Genomic DNA, 16509 nt, shown 5'->3' with positions numbered 1-16509 from the left:
CTATTCTATAAAAGAGTAAATGGGCTGATGAGAGCTGTCTTTTTTCCTAAAAGTCCTTATTTTGGCTTTGATTTGCTACTAAGATACATACTTTGATTAAGGAAGATATTCAAAGTTACCAAGTATAATATTTTATGTGTGCTTACATCTTTTAAAAGAAACAACTGGAGATGATGTTTCTTTCTGAATAAAATAAACAAGTACCTTTTTCACATTTTTAAATGCTACTGAATTTACATATAATGTAGGCAATTGGGGTACGGATACACATGACTATTATTTCAAGGTCCTTGAAACTTTATGGTAGAGTATAAGATATAGTTATATAAGTATTTCTATGCTGCCTTAAAGATCTTCATACGTGGCTCTGAATTACTTATATTTTTAAAGTATTTTGTTTTTAGTCATGCTGATTTTGAACAAAAAGCTTTGCTTTAGTTTTTCTTTAATGAAACTTTCATGTATGATAGGAATTTTTAAAAACTGTTATTATTATTTTTCTCTGCTGCATATGAATTCATATTAGATTCAAAGGAAGCTGCTTTATGCACATAAAGGTAACTGTAAGAGGAGAGGTGAAATCAGCACATCAGTAGTTAGAAAGATAAATGTGAACTTTCAAAGTTAATCATGAAGACTCCAGCAGTGTTACACTGAAGCTAGGAAAGAGTCTATTTTGTGCATATATATCACATTATCTTCCTGGCAATAATTGCTTCATCTACTAGAGCTTGCTAAAATAGTACTATACTGAAAAGAATTTTACTATACTGTAAAGAATTTTTCCAGCAATATCCTTAAACTACACACAATTGTAATAAATTGGAGCTTATTTTACACAGTGTCCTTGAAAAATAGTATTTTCACTTTTAAGGTTTATTACAGTAAAAGACATATTGCTAATAATCTCTGTCAAAATACCCCTCCTCACCTGAAACATGCTTATTCCTCCATTCTTGAGACTTTCTGAAGTAGTTCTGGAAGTTCTCTTTTATGAGTGTCTTTAGTTACATTGTCTTGTTTGTCTCATTGTTCTGAATTGATTCAAAACATTTAGCTTTCATGGTCATTTTACTTTTTGGTTATTTTACTTTGAAACAGGGTCTCACTATCTAGTGCAGGTTGTCCTCAGATTTGCTTATGTAGCCTTGGCTGGCCTCAAACTCACAGTGATCCTTCTGCCTCATCCACCTGAGTGCGGGAGTTACAGGTGTGTGCCACCATGCCTGGCTTTATTTATTTGTTTGTTTTTGTTGTTCTTCATTTTGCCTTTTAGAACAGTCAGAACTTACATGTTGCCATGCTGAGACCCACATAGTTTTTGATGGTCTCAGGGGAAAAACAGTGATGAGATGAAGAAAATATAGACAAGAAATGAAATCTGAGGTCAGGTGGAGCTCTCTTTCTCTTGATGGGAGGAGAACAACTAAACTACCCCCTTAAAGACCCTTAGTTATACTTTTGACAAGGTTAGTATCACGGGGTGGCCTAGCTACTAATCCCTGTAATTATCTCAGGCAAGATGCTTTTCTCAGGACGGAAATATTTTCAGCTTCAGGCACTCCCTAAAGTCCCAGGTCCCTTGCATGAAGTGGAGTAGGACACACCGTAAACTTTTCTATGAGCCTGCCTTTTCCTTTGGATCGTAGTAAGCAATATTATTCATCATATTTTTTTATCATACCTCATACTAATACTTGAGAAAGAGAACTTCCAAAAATCCTTTAAAAAGTTGTAACACAAGTGAGATAACTGTGTAAGGTGAGGCAGAATATATTGAGGCGGTTAATGCTAATATATCTTTTATTGTTATAATTGTTTTCAGATTCATTCATCACTTATATCTCTTTTGTCAGGTAATTTTCAGCCTCTAGATCTTTTCAAACTGATTCCTTTTTAACTTATTCTCAGTAATTCATTATAGTAGATGCTCAGTAGTTACTGTGTAGCAAAACCCTACCTAGCATATCTAGTTGAATGCCTGAGTGAATGAATAGGAAGTAAATGAGGGAGGTAAATCATTGTACTTCGGGAATCTACCGTAGATACAAAATGTAGCCAGAAATCTAACCTGTGGGGAGCATAGAGGCTGAGAATTTGGATATAACTACAATGCTTGGTCCATTGTGTCAACTTGAGGAACTTGGAAGCTTAACTAAGTGACTCAGCAGTTCTACATCATAGAGCGTAGAGAAGCCACCCCAGAGTGGGTGGCCTGCATACAATATAAAGGATGAAGAAAGGCTTGCTCTCTGCATTTTGCTCTTGTTTTTCCTGTCTTGTGCCACCATTAACTGTTCCCCCTGTGCCCGGCCACCCTGCCTTGGAGCCAGCTGATTATGGACTGAAACCTCCACAAACTGTGGGTTAAATAAATATTTTCTCCCTTAATTTTTGGCATCAGGCGTTTTGTCTCAGCAATAAGAGAAGAGTAACTAGGGCAGTTACTAAAATGGATAAGCTCAAAACAGAGAAGTTAGGAACTTCAGAGATGGGAGAGTTCACTTCTTGCTTTGGACAGCACAGAGGACTTTCCCATAGATTAAAAATACAACCTCAGCCTTGTTGCTGAGTAGATTTGGGCTGCGCGATAAAGGAATGAATAGAGTTTGTTGCAGTGAAAATAATATGAGAACATTAGAATGTCCAGAAATAATAGTAAATAAGCTCCAAATTAAAATTTGGTGTGGCCAGAAGATAACTTGACTGTTGGAATTGGTGGTAAACTAACACTTATTCATCTGGGATACATAAGGATATGTCTTAAACATCAAACTAAAGGGTTAGACTTTTGTAGTCAATGAAAACCACTAACATTTGAGGGTAGGGCATGCATAAAGAGTGGCTGATGTAATAAACTTCCACCATGAAGTTTATATTTTAAGAGGCAGTTTAACATCAACTTCACATAACTTCTTATTATAAAAATATATATTAATTTTAAGAAAGGGCATCAACTCAACCCTAAGCTTAAAATTATTCTAACTCCAAGGTAAGGAGATGAAGGGCTTTAAAAAATAAATTAGACAGATAATCAGGGTTCCGATTTCACATGTGTTCTTTAATCAGTTTGATGACACTAGCTATGTTATTTTGGGGACTCAGAATGTACTTCTGTAATTGAGGAAATAAGGCACATCATTTTCTAGTTTATTGGATCTCCTCCAACACCACTGCATTCATTTTCCAAAAATTATGTGATTATTTTTAGTCCATTGGATCTCATATTTTTCAAAACTGATTAGTCTTGAAACAATCCAAGGAAACTGCTTAATTTTAGGTTCCATAATTTTGAATTCTATTAGCTTCCTGGATGAATTCTTGTCTTAAGCAACATGTTTCATATTTCTACTTCTGATCAGAAAGTTTTATACAATACATTTGTATCATAATTAGTATTCATGCATCAATGTTTTATCACACTCTTCCAGGCTAGAAGTCAAATAATTTATGGGAACAGATATATGTTCTTTAAAATAAAAATGTATCCTCTACAGACACTCACTATAATTAATATAATTAAAAACATAAATATTACAAAACATAATTTTGGTCATGGTATTATAAAGTTGTTTTTAAATTTAATGGGAGTAATAAAAAAAGAACAATAGCAAAATAACAACAACATAGACAAAAACAAAACAAAGGAAAAACAGTAAAAATGCTGCAGGGTTTCAGAACAAAATTATAGTAATTAACAGTGATTGTTATATTACATATTGTTATCTTCAGTGAAGTTGCTCAGATTACCAGATGTAAGAATGCAAGATTGATCAAACCATTAAAGAGAATAAAAAAAAACAACACTAGAACAAATACAAAGTTTCACTAGAAAAAATACAAAATTTCACTAGAAAAGATGGTAGGAATTCACCAATGGTTGTTCTATTGTATATTATTGTCTTTTTTCTGGTATAAGGTTTTCTAAATCTCTGTGTAATTGTTTTAAAAAGAAAACCCACACCTCAACCAAAAAAGTATAAGCTATGTTTAATGGGCATGAGTCTCCAGCTTTTTGTCTGTTTGTTTATTTTATCAGTAACTTTAGGCACACTGTATTTTAAAGAGAAAAAAACTAACAAAACAACAATAATGAAGACAAAAACAAAACAACACAAAACCAACAATAATGACACATGACCTCAGAACAAAATGATAGGGATTAACAATGGCTTTAGCTCAGCGGCAAAGCACCTGCCTGGCAAGCGCAAGTCGTGAGTTCGGTTCCTGGTACCGGAGAAAAACCAAAAAAAAAAAAACAAAACAATGGTTGCTACATTACATACCGTTATCTTCATAAAAGTTGCTTAGTCCATGAGATGTAAGAATGTAAGATTATTCAAGCAATCAAAGACAGTAACAGGTAATAAAAAACATTGGAGGGTCTCTAGTTTTCGACTGAGAATTAAAACTGGAGGTATCTGGGAAATGGTCTTACTAGGTTAGTTTTCAAAAATTAGAAGTTGCTTTTAATTGACCTGATTGCCTGGCTTCCAGTTACGTTTCAGCTTTTAATTTTTCATGGCAAGTTAGAAAGCAGTCTACAATTAAATTGATGACAAGAAGGCCCACAGAAAGACACTTAATAACATCTGTCACAGTGAGTGCACACATCAGCTTGTACTACCGCTTCTTATCTCAGAATGCTCCTCCTGATCTTAATCTCAAGTGAAATTCACACACACACACACACAAAAAAAATAATCACCATTTCTCCTGTGTTTGCTCACATGCTGAATGCCCAATTTTAGAGAGTTTTGGAGATTCGAAAAGCCCATGTCATTTGCTAGCATCAATAAGAAGTCATGTAAGTACTATTTGGATATTTTGATTAGGGCATTTTAATTTCAGTAAGAAACACTGCATGCTGCATTTTTATCTTAATTTTCTCTTTTGTGACACAATGACTATCTTCTCACTTAGGGGTCAGCAATCCCATGTTCTAATGTCAGTCTCATAGACATGCGTACTAAGCAAACTCTTTGGTGTACTTGTTTCCTACCAGCAAAGTGGGTATATCTAGCTTCACTTGCCTCCATGTGTTGTATAGTTCCTCAATTCATTACATCTCATTGTGAGAATAGAATATACCAGAAAAATTCCAAATATTATTTTAAATATTTACAGTGACGTTTTCTTTGAGTTATCATATTATTGAACTGAATTTTGGTCATGTGAACTCAGTGGAATACAGTGTCAATTATTCAAAGGATTGGCATCTCTAATGTGTGATTGGGGAATACGCTGGTATTTTCATCTACCGGTGTGATGGTTTCTAGCAAATCTCCCTCTCCAGGTAATGTGGAATGAGGTGCTGTAGGCAGCTATTTCTCTTTAACAACGTCTCACCTGACATTTGCCTTTACGGGAGCATCTCTGCAGTTTTGTCACCTCCTTGTCTTCAGGAAGGCCACTCCACCGGCGCCAGACCTTCAGATGCTCAAATGAGTGGGGAAGGCTGCAGGCAGGAGGACTCTCACAGAAGAAAAAGGAAAGTGACATAAATCTGCAGGGACAAGTCAAACACCTCCTAACAGAGTGGAACACAGAAATTCACACCAAGGAAAGAAGTATGCACTAAATAGGTGATTTATTTTCATTTTTCAAGGAACAAGGGTCTGTTTTTCTGAATGAGTTGAAACTTCATCCAAGTTTGTCATTGGAAAGATGCCAATATTTTAGCAGATAAAAATGAAGATATTAACAGTCATCAAAGTGGGTCTACAGAATGGACAAATGATTAAAAATAAACAAGGACAATTGCACGAGGACAGATTTTCTATAATAGAAAAATTGTTAATAGGGATCTGCAGCATTTAGTGTTCCTGGATAACATCATTGATTGTATGAGAGGTAAGTTTGCCAGATGCTTCCCACTGGACACAGACATTCATATCTGTACAGTGAGTGCTGATTTAGATTGTGATTTTCATAAAAGATCATAAGAAAATCATTCCTGTTTTTATGGGAAAGATTCAAACTATCAACAGCATTGGCTTATCTAAGACGCAGTAGTCCCCTAAGCTCTGCAATAGAATGCTATTTTTAAACTCCAGTTGTAATATCATTCCTTTAAGTAAATATATAGCTGTTGCCTTTAAAATCCACTGCTAGTTTGCTGATTGCCATTAAGATTTAAGTTATAGGTAGTGATTAGTCTGGCTCAGTCATTTGAACTTTTTGAATTTGTGAAAAAGATTATATAAAACAGTCTTAAACAGCAAATTTTTTTATCATGATACATTCTGCAAATAGTTTCAAAATTTCAATAGCAGCAAATGAGTCTATAACACAATCATAAATGCAGGAACTATGAAACTATGAAGAAATATTTAAAGTAACAATTTTAGAATTTTAAAATAATATACATATGTATACATACATTTGAAATCTGTAATTATATACATTCAAGCACATGAAAAATGAAAATGCAGAACTAAATTCTGTTTAGAAATATGTAAAATTATGGATGAATGTTAGCATTTATGATATTTTCTTCTCATGTTTAATGGAAAGAAAATCACAGCTTAAGGTTCACTTAACACATTATTAGCATTAAAATAAATACAGTTTTATGATTCAAGGTAGATGCATTTGAGAAGTAGGGACAAATAAAAGCTAACTATACTTTGAATGCCTACTATATACCATATGCAAAAACAATTCAACTCAAAGTGCTTTTGTCTCATCAACCTTTTCCCATGAGTTTAAAAGACAGTTGGTAGCATTCCCTTTTATGTTAAGGAAGCCAAGACAAAAACTGCCAAGACAATGTTATTAAATACTTGTGTTATTAAACATGAATCCAGAACTAGCTGAACAGTGATTTAAACTGAAGCCTGGCTCTTGAACCTCTCACATCACCTGAGTGTTCTCTACTTGGAGAGATGGGAACAGCTGGGATCTGCAAACAATCCTTGTCAGAGGGTCAGTTGAGGTCAAGATGAGACCTGGCACCATCAAATCATTGAGAGGAAGGGACTGGGAAATGGAGGTGCCACAGGTAGACTTCACTGGCTCAGAATAATATTTGTTACTGTGATTTCAATTCTTTTAACTATTTATGATATGTTAAAAGATCAAACATTACACAAAATTAAAGTTGATATTTTAACTCACAAGGAGCTTGGTTCTGCTGAGACTTCAGAAGCAAGTGAGCTCCTCTCTCCCTGGGAGGGAGGTGTGTGAAGTTCAGATTAATTATGCCAGCTGGTGCCTGAGGGGAATGTCCTCATCTCATATCTGGAAGCATTTCTATTAGGACTACTGTGAGTAGGACTAATTACTTGGCTTTCAAAGAAAGGAAAGAAAATATTTTAAACAATAACAAAAACACATAGAGCAAGACTATGATGTATAAGATTGTGTGTGTGCAGAAATTAAGGATTCAGAGATTTACACAATTACAAAAGAATTACACAATTACAAAATATTCTTGAAAGAGGTTGAAAGAATCTGTTAAAGATTCTCTTCGTTGAACTAGAAAAAACATCTTAGACACATTTGCTCAATTGATCCCTTCTTCATTCCTTTCTGAATAAAAAAAGAGAGGAGGGGGAGAGAAGAGTAAAAGGGGAAAGAAATTAAAAGGTTAGCAATGAGCTTCCCGAATAATAAGCCAAGGGCTTCTTGCTGAGGAGGACAGCTCTTACGCTGAGTGAGATGCACAGCTCCTCAGGGGTCACCAGCCTCCGTGGGTCATGTGTGAGACATCAGTCCTCCTCTTTGCTGTGATCCCCAGACCTAGCATTTCCTAGAGACATGAGAATGCCAGGGCCTCGATATCCAGAGATGGGTTTCTCCAGCTTACTAGACAGAGATTGCTCTGTTCTTTCTGCCCATCAACGTAAGGTTTAGAGAACCCTATCGGCATAAAAGTTTGCGCACATTTCTCCCATTCTTCAGTGCTGTGCTCTCTCCACAACATTCCGAGAAGCAGCTCTGCAGCTGCATGACTGGGACCTGAGGTCACTGTGTCACCAGTGACACAGCACAGCTACATACATGTGTGTTTGGAGATAAAACTGGGCTGTCATTATAGAAACAATTAGCAAGTAAAAGTACAGTAATTTTTTAAAATTCCACTAATCAAGTCTTATATTTTTCTTTTGGAGCGTAGTAATTCAGAACCGTGAAAATTCTATACCTTAATTTTAATGATGAGTATCTTATTATGTTGCTGAATTTTATTTTACTGAAAGCAAAATTCAAAATGTATCTGTGAAACTCAGTTATTCCATGGTGGTCATGAGCTGTTAATGAAATAAATGATCCTAATTAACATGTTTTTTAAAAACTTGAACAATAGTTTCATTAATGCATTACTATTCCTCCCTCCTCTTACCACTCAGACAGATTTTAAAGAAGATATACTCATGAACTAGATATTACAAATTTGAGATAATTTTTAAAAATAGTATATAATCACACATAATTATAATCAATTTAACAATAATTTTATCTACAAATATTATTTTATCTAAAAATATTTATTTTATTAGTTTAGCATAATTTTTAAAATTTTGCCTATTTTCTTCATAGCTAACTTTAACCTCAACTCATGACCATTTGTATAAACTCTTTTAAAAAAGGCATAATTTTGCACAATTGCACCTGCTTTTTTGTTGGTTTAATTCATTTAATCACACTTATTATATATTAAGATTTAAGTAATTTGATTTTAGTTATTTAGAAAATGCTAGCCACCCTCACTGAATAAGGTATTTCATATAGAAAAAAAGTTTAAATTATAAGTTAGATGGCCCGGTGAAGGAAAGGAGAAAAAAATCACGATAAGAAAAACTACTGCTTAGTGATATAAAATTTGGTCCATCCATTCAAAAAAGATACTATTAAAATTGAGTTATTTCAAAAGACTTTTCTTTGTAAATATTTTTTGAAATTATTAATGCTGTGATAATGATCATAACTAGCAGAATTCTTCATATTAGTTCATTTTAGTTAGGGGTTTGAATTTTTATGTTTAATAAAATTATTCTTTTTGTTCTTTATAAAATTAGATTTGACTTGACATTGTCTTCAAGTGATTCCTTCATTTGTATGAGCTTTTAAAATGTGCATTAAAGAAATCTACTGATTTAAAAACTATTACTGGATAGTTGTTATAGTCTCTCAGAAAGAACAATAGAACTGGCACACAGTGGAGTACTGAATTTAGTAAAACAAATATATAGATAGATGAGAGATAGATAGATAGATAGATAGATAGATAGATAATACATATGTGAGAGATATGTATCTATTTAAATATATGTCTATAGATTGATAGACAAAGATTAGCCGTTGCAAATCTATGATGCACATACTGAAGCAGTGTTTGCCCACTGAAAGCTCTAAAAGGTTTGGTATCACTGATATAGATATAGATAGATAGATAGATAGATAGATGATAGATTGATTGTGATTAGCCAAAAATATAGTAGGAATTAATAAGGTGGTATCGTCCTTAGTAAAGTTAATGGTACTTTTATTATCTAATTTTTTAATAGGTAGAGATATAAATTGTTGTTCAGTTCTTTCTCACATATTTTTATCATCTTCCAGATGGGTTCATTAAAAGAGGGAGACTATATAGTTTATCTTTCTTCTTGAGGCAAGGGTGCATTTGAGTGATACCACTAACAACAAGCCCAGGAAGCTAGCCTAAACCTGGAGACTTCCAGAAAAACAGGTCCAGTATGTTTGGTTATCCTATTAAAGACCCACGAATATCCTACCGTCAAATAGGCTATTTTTATCCACAAATATTTTGGATTCTTATTAGGTCTGTTCCATTTTCCAATATGAAGTATTGGCTGGTTACATGTTTACTATAAGACAGTCAGCCAGTATGACCCCTAGATTTATAAGTGTTGGCTCTGAGTTCACAGGTGTCTTGTTTGGTAATACTAAGAGATATTTATGACCTTTCCTGTCACATGTAGCAAGTTATTACCTGTAAATTGCCAGATGCATTGTTTAAAGTTTCCAGATGGATCAGCGTTCAGCTGTTGTTACTATAATTTCCTGGTATGTGCTGTCCCATCATTCTTGAGAAATATTCTCTTACAGGTGGCAATTTTCTTTTTTATTCCCAAAGTAGAGCAACATTTCAAACAAGTTAACAAATGACTTATTGCAAGGGTATCAGTGTGGTGCTGGAGGTCTAAGAGGTGAAGAAAATGCTTCTCAAGCCATTGCATTGGACCCACTTTTGCCCTAGGAACCAAATGAAGTACCTTAGAAGCTGAGGTTAAGTCTGTTGTCCTATTAATCCTCACCACTCTGTGTATCAGTGAACAGGCATTTTCATACTGTTATTTTTGTCTGGTTCCTCCTATTCTCCAGAGCTCAATGTAACTATATTATACCAGAGATGCCTTCTTTCAACATATCTTCCTCTTTCCTATAATCTCTGAAAATATAGGTACAGTCACTTAATTTCCAATATACAATATTTCTAGTTCTGTGGTCATATATTTGGCTTAATTATATATCACCGCCTATAAAAATTTATAAATGTTCAAAAAGGCAGGAGTTGAGATACAACATGGGGACAGGGACTTCATTTAGTTAGTTTATGATAGAAAATCAGCAACACTTGTGACATGAATAACCAAATGATTGAATGATACAATGAAGGTGATGACTTTCAAGTGTCCAAGGATGTGCATCCGTGAGATGTTTCACTTTCCAGTCTAATGGTGTTGCCAAGACAACACTGACAGAGTTTTTCTTTTCTCCTTCCAGTTCTGGCTTTCATTTCTAGGAAATGTGGTACTTAGATATGAGATTCTTAAAGAGAGGGGAGGCTATCACGTTATGATTAAATTACCTCTCAAATATTTGGAAACTTCAGAAACCAGATAGCAAAATTGTTCCCGTTCTTAAGACTGACACAACGGACATCTGCTGCTCCCATTGTATCAGGCACCTTACCGCTGCTTCCTAGACAGCAGTGATGTGCAGCTCAATAAAGGGCTTCATGCATGTTTGCCAGTGGCCTTCTTGGTGACATAATGCCAAATGAATGACTGAGTTTGAATGGCACAGTAAAGAGGACTGTTTGGTGCTTATAGAGGAGATAAGAAGCAGGAGAATTCTGTTATGATTTTATAACATATCTCCTACACAGAGCTTCCAAGGATCCTGGGAATTGATCACAGGCATGGTTATTCTGAGCTTTTGATCGTCCCAAAAGGCCCAAGTGTTCATCACTCCTTAGGCTTCTGGGGGACTGATTCATGTGTTCCTGATGTGCTCACACAAAAAATTTGCTACTTTTGAGATAACCTCAATAAATCTCTGTTTCTCATAAACAAAACCCCATTATATAATGCTTATATAAAACTCTTCCCAAATTACATTTTACTTAAAGCAAAACCATTTCTATAGGTTACACGTGGAAGATGACCTGCCAGTTCTTATGGGAAATCACATGTTTAAGAAGGTTATTGGGGGATGGGTTGGGATTGTATCCTAGAGCTTTCTGTCGGTGAACTATATCCTCCGGCTCCTATTTGAGAGTTTGGCTAATTGGGTTATGCTTGTATTGGATGTGCTTTCCTTATACCTAAGCATCCTGGGTAGCTGTAATTATACACTAGGCATACGACATTGCACTCGGATTAAACAAAATATTTGATGTGTACCTTCAGAACAGGTGAGAGGTCACACTCAGTCTTGCTTGCACATGCCATTTCCCAGATTCCACTAATGAACTAAGGAAGGCACCTTCCATTGGCCTTATGATTCTTCTTTTTTCTGTACTTTCTTCTTCCTCATCTCTTCATCCTCCTCTCATTTTACTTCCTGTCCTTCCAGTTGTCAGCTCTTTCTCCTCCTCCTTCTGCTTCCTTCTTGTTAACTGTCTCTCCCTCCTTTTTATCACATTTACAATACTGCTATTATTTGACCAGTAGATTGTACAGTGCTATTACGTTTTGAGTCTCAGGCAAGACCTTACATAAACCGATCATGCACTGTGTATAATGCACATGTGTATATTTCATGTATGTTTTGTATGTATTGCCAGTCAGTTGAATGGAAAATGACTTCACCTTTGTTAATTTATTTCTTTATGGAAAAGTTACTCATTCTATTGTATTCCTTGTACTAGTGTTTGTTAAAAAGCTTCCAAGTTACATTTTTCTGCCAAAATTTTGCTGATCAAACCAATCATTTGCAGTAGCAAAGTCACTATAAAAGGTGAGCTGGGCTCCATTTCATTTCAGCATTTAATTTCAAAGGTTGGATCAAGCTGTGCTATACAGGAAACATTGGGCCAGTATGTGTCGCTGCATTCACTTAAGTTCTAAAAACAAAATGAAGACTGTGATTGTATGTCTCCTCAATGTAGAAGTTATGGGTTTCTTTTAAAATCAAGATTATATACCCTCTTCTGCTCACTACAAATGCTATTCATCTGAAGGTCCGTACTAGGATTGTGTGATGAACTACTGTAGGAGATACCTCTGGATTCTTCCAGACCCACCCGAATTTCTCCACTTTGTCCTCCATCTGGTTTTTGCATTCCCGCTAGAAACCAGAAATAAAGTTTCCAAAGACAAAAATTGTTTATTGTGGAATTTCTTGATTTCTTCTTGCTGTAACATCTTATCCTATTATCACTTCATCAACTTCTTCACAATTCACTTTGCATTTGCTCTTTTTGCTTCTGAATTTGACATCACTTTAGTCCACAGTTTCAGTGCTGTGTATGCCTTTCAAGGATAAAGGTTTCCTTGGGGTATGCTTTACTGGCCAGGCAACCTAAAAAGAAGGGTAAAATTTCCATCATAATTTCCACCCAAATAAAGAAAGAGAGCAAAATGATTTCTTTGTAATTATTTTCATTTTACCCCAAAGAGAAAGCTAGGTAATATCAAGGTTAATCATCCCCATTCTGGGAAATATGTGATTATAAAACCTTTGCTGGATCCAGTTTAATTATGGGCAAGGACCAATTATTAAGTGTTCAGAAATTTTGAGACCCATTTGTGAGAGTGACATTGAAGAAATATTTACAACAGAAACTTTTGCAAATGCGGCAAATAAATCCCAGAGAAACAGTTTCTCAATCCATCATGGAATAGGTGAGTTTTGCATTGTATAAAGGTAAATTCATTCTTTACTTCATGAAACAAGGAATGAAACTCTCTTTAGTTGAGGACACATTCATACCCTAAGTCTGAACTGTTATCTTTACAATGTTCAGAATACCCACAAGACTCATCCTTAAAACACTGAAATATTCCTGTACTGGTAAGTTATTGGAGGAGAAGTAAAGTTAACTTGAATGTTAATCACCTAGAATTCCCTTTTCATAGGAATCGAGGAACAGCCGCATAGTCAGGAGGCACATGACATTATCAACTCTTATTGTTTTAGGCAATAGGATGAGAAGCGCTCTGTTAATTTTCCATTATAAGCAGTCCCTCTAGGGTTTCAATAAATTTGAGCTCATGCCTCACCCAGTCAGAAATCTTTTCTGTTGTCGTTCATTCGTGTTAGTGTATAATAGCAGCAGCGGTATTAGTGGGTTGTCATGGAGAGTAGCCATAGGAAGATCTAGAATGTCACACATCTGCTAAGGAAGACAGCTATGAGCTTCAGGGGGGTTTCAAGCCCATAATCTTAGGGTATATAATAAATCAAGGCCAGCTGGCTTGCCATTTTCAGCATTTCTCCTTCTTCCAAATCTAAAGCCACAAGAATTCCATTGAAAATGACAGCTGTAGTCCTTCAGTACTATTTCGGAATTTCTCAAATGAAAAGCTAAAAAGACCAGAGACCCATCACTTGAGCTCCAGACCAGTCATGTGACCACAGTTGCAAAGGTGACTCACCACTGTTACTCAGATAATTTGTAATCTAACAGTAATTGAGTGCTACTCCCAGTCAGATAAAGAGTTCTGAAGTACTTCCAAAACACAGAGCTTGATTTTGCCAGTTCTCTCCTGCTGACTCTAAGGAATTCATTTTCCTCCCCTTTTCTACAAAAGGTTGTAACCTTTTCCATCCAAGTTGGCACATTCCAGCAAAGAGATCAAAACCTAAGACCCTGTAATTCTGATAAGAAGCAACTGGCTTTGAGGGCCAATCATTACTGAAAGTGCAGAGGGCATGTCCCCTCTAAATGCAAAATCCACATATAAGACTTGGCTCGCACTTGGACCCACAGCACCTTTCACAGTCCTCATGATATACAAAGTTTTCAGTAAACTCTGTTGAGAACATGAGGAAATGAATTTCTCAAAAAATAAAGGGTGAAATTCTGTTTTTTTAAACATTTATATGTACCAACCCCCAAAATGTCTCTATCAAATAAAATTATATGTAACTATATAAAACATAAACATTATACATTGTAAAGAAATGACATGCATTGACAAAGTTTACGTTGAATAATGTTTAGAATATGTTAAACTCATCCATCTCTTTCTTCATAGTTGAAAACTTTCAAAATCTTTTTCTCCAGCTCTTTGAAATGTACACACTTTATGAAATCACCCTGCTGTGCAGTATCCTTCCTCTCATCGCACTGTCAGGAATCAGAGATCAATCTTTCCTCCTCTTTCCATTCTACGCACTCTTGCCAGCTCCAGGAAGCACTGTGATGGTCTGTCTTCTACAGGATCAGTATGTTTAGACTCCACACATGAAAGAGGTCATGTGGCACCTGTCTTTCTGTGCTTGACTAATTTTAATAAACATAAAAATCTCCAATTCCATCCATGTTGATGCAAATGACAGGATGATTTCATTCATTTTATGGCAGGATAATATGCTATTTTTCATATAGATTCTTCTTTTGTTCCATTCATCAGTTCATGGACAGCTGGGTCATTTTCAATTCTTGGCTATTGTGAACAGTGCTGTGACAAACATGGGACTGTAGATATCTCTCCAGTGTACCGATTTCATTTTCCTTAGAAACAAGGGGTGTTTGAAGAATACAGTGAATGTCTAAATTTTAAAAAGCTTATTACAGTAAAATATACTTTTCCAACAATGATGGAATAAGTGTGTTCAAAGTAAACATAAATATTTTAAGTATTTTCAAGGAGATTAATGACATTGTGTCTTTTACTGTAATAAATTTTAAGATATAATCATTTACCTGTATTTCTTATCTGCCCTTGTTAATCAACCATTTATGAAATTTCTGTTAAGTAAAAATATTATAGTGTATCCTTATTTACCTTGTTCACCAGATCTGGCACCATGCAACTATGACCTTTCCTCAAAATTAAAATGATCATGAAAGATGTTTTCAATCAATTCACACACTGAAGTAGCCAAACGGCACTAGCAGATATTCACAAGAACGGACTGCTTCAGAAATAGGCAAGAACAGTGAGATAAGTACGGTGGAAAGAAGAGGAAGAATTGTGAGGAGATGCATGGCCATACGTCTTCTAGTGTAATAATATTTTAAAGTTTAAATGCACCATATTTTCAGATAACATGACACATACCTCCAGCAGTAGGATCGATGGATAACGTTAGCTCCAGTTTTAGGGTTTTCGTTGGCTCCATAGTGTTTACTATAGTGCCTCTATTAATTCACATTTCCGGTAACAGTGTGCCAGAGCACTATTTTGCACGTCATCTCCAGCAGTTGTTGTTGTTAACCTTTTTGGTACTCGCTATACTAACTGAAGTAAATTTATATTTCATCATGGTTTTCATTTGCATTTCCTTGATGATTAGTGAGGTTGAACTTTTTATCATATGCATGTTGCCACTTGTATGCATTCTTTTGACAAATGTTTATTTAGGTCACTGCTCTTTTCTTTATGTATTTTTTTTGGTATTGGGTTTTTAGAGTTCTTAGATATGAACACCTTGTCACATGTGCAATTTACACTGCATGTTGTCATTTCAGTCTGTTGATTGTTTCCTTTGCTGTACAGAAGGACTGTAGTTTGGTATAATCCCATTTGTCTGTTTTTACTTTGTTTCTTGCGCTTTTGTGATTTCTCCAAAGATTTTCTGTCTAATTCTACTGTTCTGAAGCATTTCCCCTCTAGTTTCTTCTAGCAGTTTTACAGTTTCAAATCTGACAGTTAAGTTTTCAATCAAGTTTTAATTTATTCGTGTAACTAGTGAGAAATAAGGATTTAGTTACCTTCTTCTGCATGTGAATATCCAATATTTCTAGCACAATTTTTTTGAAGAGACTGTTCTTTCTCCAATGTACTTTCTTAGCACCTTTAAAAAACATGCTAGTTGGGAACCTGTGGGTTTCCTTCCAGGATCCCCATTCTGTTCTACTGGTCTTTATGACTAATTTTATTCCAGCACTGTCCTGCTTTTATTACTGCAGCAGAGCAGATAGTCAGGTAGTAGCGGAACTCCAGTTTAGCACTTCTTGCTCCAGATGGTTTTGGGTGTCTGGGTCTTTTGTGCATCTGCACAAATTTTAGGATTGTTTTCTTAGAACTGTGAAGAAGGTCACTGGAATTTTGATGTAGACTGCATTGAACATGTAACTGCTCTGAATAG

This window comes from Chinchilla lanigera, unplaced genomic scaffold (assembly GCF_000276665.1).
Source record: "Chinchilla lanigera isolate Chin_1 unplaced genomic scaffold, ChiLan1.0 scaffold00007, whole genome shotgun sequence".
In the NCBI taxonomy this organism is placed as follows: Eukaryota; Metazoa; Chordata; class Mammalia; order Rodentia; family Chinchillidae; genus Chinchilla; species Chinchilla lanigera.
This window is presented reverse-complemented; position numbering follows the sequence as displayed.